Raw genomic sequence first — 6,232 nt, forward strand, 5'->3', positions numbered from 1 at the left:
ATCAGACAGAGGATTGACACCAGAGAGGCTGAATACCGCACTGAGTCAATGCGGTCTTAGCCTCTCTGGTCTCAACACTCTGTCTGATTTTGGAAAAAATAAAGAAAATCTCCCAAAATCAGACAGAGTATTGACACCAGAGAGGCTGTATAGCACACTGAGTCAATGCGGTCTTAGCCTCTCTGGTCTCAACACTCTGTCTGATTTTGGATTTTTTTTTTTTCTTCCCAAAATCAGACTTGACACCAGAGAGGCTGAATACCGCACTGAGTCAATGCGGTCTTAGCCTCTCTGGTCTCAACACTCTGATTTTGGATTTTTTTTTTTCCCCCAAAATCAGACTGAGTATTGACACCAGAGAGGCTGTATAGCACACTGAGTCAATGCGGTTTTAGCCTCTCTGGTCTCAACACTCTGTCTCATTTTGGATTTTTTTTTTTTTTTCCCAAAATCAGAGTATTGACACCAGAGAGGCTGAATACCGCACTGAGTCAATGCGGTCTTAGGCTCTCTGGTCTCAACACTCTGTCTGATTTTTGATTTTTTTTTTTCTTCCCAAAATCAGTCTTGACACCAGAGAGGCTGAATACTGCACTGAGTCAATGCGGTCTTAGCCTCTCTGGTCTCAACACTCTGTCTGATTTTGGAAAAAAAAAAAAAATCTCCCCAAATCAGACAGAGTATTGACACCAGAGAGGCTGAATACCGCACTGAGTCAATGCCTCTCTGGTCTCAACACTGTCTGATTTTGGATTTTTTTTCTTTCTTCCAAAATCAGACAGAGGATTGACACCAGAGAGGCTGAAAACCGCACTGAGTCAATGCGGTCTTAGCCTCTCTGGTCTCAACACTCTGTCTGATTTTGGAAAAAATAAAAAAAATCTCCCAAAATCAGACAGAGTATTGACACCAGAGAGGCTGTATAGCACACTGAGTCTGTATAGCCTCTCTGGTCTCAACACTCTGTCTGATTTTGGATTTTTTTTTTTCTTCCCAAAATCAGACTTGACACCAGAGAGGCTGTATAGCACACTGATTCAATGCAGTTTTAGCCTCTCTGGTGTCAACACTCTGTCTGATTTTGGATTTTTTTTTTTTTCCCCCAAAATCAGAGTATTGACACCAGAGAGGCTGAATACCGCACTGAGTCAATGCGGTCTTAGGCTCTCTGGTCTCAACACTCTGTCTCATTTTGGATTTTTTTTTTTTTTTCCCCAAAATCAGAGTATTGACACCAGAGAGGCTGAATACCGCACTGAGTCAATGCGGTCTTAGGCTCTCTGGTCTCAACACTCTGTCTGATTTTTGATTTTTTTTTTCTTCCCAAAATCAGTCTTGACACCAGAGAGGCTGAATACTGCACTGAGTCAATGCGGTCTTAGCCTCTCTGGTCTCAACACTCTGTCTGATTTTGGAAAAAATAAAAAAAATCTCCCAAAATCAGACAGAGTATTGACACCAGAGAGGCTGTATAGCACACTGAGTCAATGCGGTCTTAGCCTCTCTGGTCTCAACACTCTGTCTGATTTTGGATTTTTTTTTTTTCCCAAAATCAGACTTGACACCAGAGAGGCTGAATACCGCACTGAGTCAATGCAGTCTTAGCCTCTCTGGTCTCAACACTCTGTCTGATTTTGGATTTTTTTTCCCCAAAATCAGACAGAGTATTGACACCAGAGAGGCTGTATAGCACACTGATTCAATGCAGTTTTAGCCTCTCTGGTGTCAACACTCTGTCTGATTTTGGATTCCCCCCCCCCCCCCCCCCCCTTAAAATCAGAGTATTGACACCAGAGAGGCTGAATACCGCACTGAGTCAATGCGGTCTTAGCCTCTCTGGTCTCAACAATCTGTCTGATTTTGGATTTTTTTTTTCTTTCCCAAAATCAGAGTATTGACACCAGAGAGGCTGAATACCGCACTGAGTCAATGCGGTCTTAGCCTCTCTGGTCTCAACACTCTGTCTGATTTTGGAAAAAAAAAAAAATCTCCCCAAATCAGACAGAGTATTGACACCAGAGAGGCTGAATACCGCACTGAGTCAATGCCTCTCTGGTCTCAACACTGTCTGATTTTGGATTTTTTTTCTTTCTTCCAAAATCAGACAGAGGATTGACACCAGAGAGGCTGAAAACCGCACTGAGTCAATGCGGTCTTAGCCTCTCTGGTCTCAACACTCTGTCTGATTTTGGAAAAAATAAAAAAAAATCTCCCAAAATCAGACAGAGTATTGACACCAGAGAGGCTGTATAGCACACTGAGTCTGTATAGCCTCTCTGGTCTCAACACTCTGTCTGATTTTGGATTTTTTTTTTTCTTCCCAAAATCAGACTTGACACCAGAGAGGCTGTATAGCACACTGATTCAATGCAGTTTTAGCCTCTCTGGTGTCAACACTCTGTCTGATTTTGGATTTTTTTTTTTTCCCCCCAAAATCAGAGTATTGACACCAGAGAGGCTGAATACCGCACTGAGTCAATGCGGTCTTAGGCTCTCTGGTCTCAACACTCTGTCTCATTTTGGATTTTTTTTTTCTTTTCCCCAAAATCAGAGTATTGACACCAGAGAGGCTGAATACCGCACTGAGTCAATGCGGTCTTAGGCTCTCTGGTCTCAACACTCTGTCTGATTTTTGATTTTTTTTTTTCTTCCCAAAATCAGTCTTGACACCAGAGAGGCTGAATACTGCACTGAGTCAATGCGGTCTTAGCCTCTCTGGTCTCAACACTCTGTCTGATTTTGGAAAAAAAAAAAAAATCTCCCGAAATCAGACAGAGTATTGACACCAGAGAGGCTGAATACCGCACTGAGTCAATGCCTCTCTGGTCTCAACACTGTCTGATTTTAGATTTTTTTTCTTTCTTCCAAAATCAGACAGAGGATTGACACCAGAGAGGCTGAATACCGCACTGAGTCAATGCGGTCTTAGCCTCTCTGGTCTCAACACTCTGTCTGATTTTGGAAAAAATAAAAAAAATCTCCCAAAATCAGACAGAGTATTGACACCAGAGAGGCTGTATAGCACACTGAGTCAATGCGGTCTTAGCCTCTCTGGTCTCAACACTCTGTCTGATTTTGGATTTTTTTTTTTCTTCCCAAAATCAGACTTGACACCAGAGAGGCTGAATACCGCACTGAGTCAATGCGGTCTTAGCCTCTCTGGTCTCAACACTCTGTCTGATTTTGGATTTTTTTTCCCCAAAATCAGACAGAGTATTGACACCAGAGAGGCTGTATAGCACACTGATTCAATGCAGTTTTAGCCTCTCTGGTGTCAACACTCTGTCTGATTTTGGATTTTTTTTTTTTTTCCCCAAAATCAGAGTATTGACACCAGAGAGGCTGAATACCGCACTGAGTCAATGCGGTCTTAGGCTCTCTGGTCTCAACAATCTGTCTGATTTTGGATTTTTTTTTTTTTTCCCAAAATCAGAGTATTGACACCAGAGAGGCTGAATACCGCACTGAGTCAATGCGGTCTTACCCTCTCTGGTCTCAACACTCTGTCTGATTTTGGATTTTTTTTTTCTCCCAAAATCAGACTTGACACCAGAGAGGCTGTATAGCACACTGATTCAATGCAGTTTTAGCCTCTCTGGTGTCAACACTCTGTCTGATTTTGGATTTTTTTTTTTTTTTTCCCAAAATCAGAGTATTGACACCAGAGAGGCTGAATACCGCACTGAGTCAATGCGGTCTTAGCCTCTCTGGTCTCAACACTGTCTGATTTTGGATTTTTTTTTTTTTCCCAAAATCAGACTTGACACCAGAGAGGCTGAATACCGCACTGAGTCAATGCGGTCTTAGCCTTTCTGGTCTCAACACTCTGTCTGATTTTGGATTTTTTTTTTTTCTTCCCAAAATCAGACTTGACACCAGAGAGGCTGAATACCGCACTGAGTCAATGCGGTCTTAGCCTCTCTGGTCTCAACACTCTGTCTGATTTTGGATTTTTTTTTTTTCTTCCCAAAATCAGACTTGACACCAGAGAGGCTGAATACCGCACTGAGTCAATGCGGTCTTAGCCTCTCTGGTCTCAACACTCTGTCTGATTTTGGATTTTTTTTTCCCCAAAATCAGACAGAGTATTGACACCAGAGAGGCTGTATAGCACACTGATTCAATGCAGTTTTAGCCTCTCTGGTGTCAACACTCTGTCTGATTTTGGATTTTTTTTTTTTCCCCAAAATCAGAGTATTGACACCAGAGAGGCTGAATACCGCACTGAGTCAATGCGGTCTTAGGCTCTCTGGTCTCAACAATCTGTCTGATTTTGGATTTTTTTTCTTTCTTCCAAAATCAGACAGAGGATTGACACCAGAGAGGCTGAATACCGCACTGAGTCAATGCGGTCTTAGCCTCTCTGGTCTCAACACTCTGTCTGATTTTGGAAAAAATAAAAAAAATCTCCCAAAATCAGACAGAGTATTGACACCAGAGCGGCTGTATAGCACACTGAGCCAATGCGGTCTTAGCCTCTCTGGTCTCAACACTCTGTCTGATTTTGGATTTTTTTTTTTTCTTCCCAAAATCAGACTTGACACCAGAGAGGCTGAATACCGCACTGAGTCAATGCGGTCTTAGCCTCTCTGGTCTCAACACTCTGTCTGATTTTGGATTTTTTTTTTTTCCCAAAATCAGACTTGACACCAGAGAGGCTGAATACCGCACTGAGTCAATGCAGTCTTAGCCTCTCTGGTCTCAACACTCTGTCTGATTTTGGATTTTTTTTCCCCAAAATCAGACAGAGTATTGACACCAGAGAGGCTGTATAGCACACTGATTCAATGCAGTTTTAGCCTCTCTGGTGTCAACACTCTGTCTGATTTTGGATTCCTCCCCCCCCCCCTTAAAATCAGAGTATTGACACCAGAGAGGCTGAATACCGCACTGAGTCAATGCGGTCTTAGCCTCTCTGGTCTCAACAATCTGTCTGATTTTGGATTTTTTTTTTCTTTCCCAAAATCAGAGTATTGACACCAGAGAGGCTGAATACCGCACTGAGTCAATGCGGTCTTAGCCTCTCTGGTCTCAACACTCTGTCTGATTTTGGATTTTTTTTTTCCCCCAAAATCAGACAGAGTATTGACACCAGAGAGGCTGTATAGCACACTGAGTCAATGCGGTTTTAGCCTCTCTGGTCTCAACACTCTGTCTCATTTTGGATTTTTTTTTTTTTTCCCAAAATCAGAGTATTGACACCAGAGAGGCTGAATACCGCACTGAGTCAATGCGGTCTTAGCCTCTCTGGTCTCAACACTCTGTCTGATTTTGGAAAAAATAAAAAAAATCTCCCCAAATCAGACAGAGTATTGACACCAGAGAGGCTGAATACCGCACTGAGTCAATGCCTCTCTGGTCTCAACACTGTCTGATTTTGGATTTTTTTTCTTTCTTCCAAAATCAGACAGAGGATTGACACCAGAGAGGCTGAAAACCGCACTGAGTCAATGCGGTCTTAGCCTCTCTGGTCTCAACACTCTGTCTGATTTTGGAAAAAATAAAAAAAATCTCCCAAAATCAGACAGAGTATTGACACCAGAGAGGCTGTATAGCACACTGAGTCTGTATAGCCTCTCTGGTCTCAACACTCTGTCTGATTTTGGATTTTTTTTTTTCTTCCCAAAATCAGACTTGACACCAGAGAGGCTGTATAGCACACTGATTCAATGCAGTTTTAGCCTCTCTGGTGTCAACACTCTGTCTGATTTTGGATTTTTTTTTTTTTTTCCCCAAAATCAGAGTATTGACACCAGAGAGGCTGAATACCGCACTGAGTCAATGCGGTCTTAGGCTCTCTGGTCTCAACACTCTGTCTCATTTTGGATTTTTTTTTTTTTTTCCCCAAAATCAGAGTATTGACACCAGAGAGGCTGAATACCGCACTGAGTCAATGCGGTCTTAGGCTCTCTGGTCTCAACACTCTGTCTGATTTTTGATTTTTTTTTTCTTCCCAAAATCAGTCTTGACACCAGAGAGGCTGAATACTGCACTGAGTCAATGCGGTCTTAGCCTCTCTGGTCTCAACACTCTGTCTGATTTTGGAAAAAATAAAGAAAATCTCCCAAAATCAGACAGAGTATTGACACCAGAGAGGCTGTATAGCACACTGAGTCAATGCGGTCTTAGCCTCTCTGGTCTCAACACTCTGTCTGATTTTGGATTTTTTTTTTTTCTTCCCAAAATCAGACTTGACACCAGAGAGGCTGAATACCGCACTGAGTCAATGCGG

This window comes from Poromitra crassiceps (genome assembly GCF_964638095.1).
Source record: "Poromitra crassiceps genome assembly, contig: HAP1_SCAFFOLD_270, whole genome shotgun sequence".
Lineage (NCBI taxonomy): Eukaryota > Metazoa > Chordata > Actinopteri > Beryciformes > Melamphaidae > Poromitra > Poromitra crassiceps.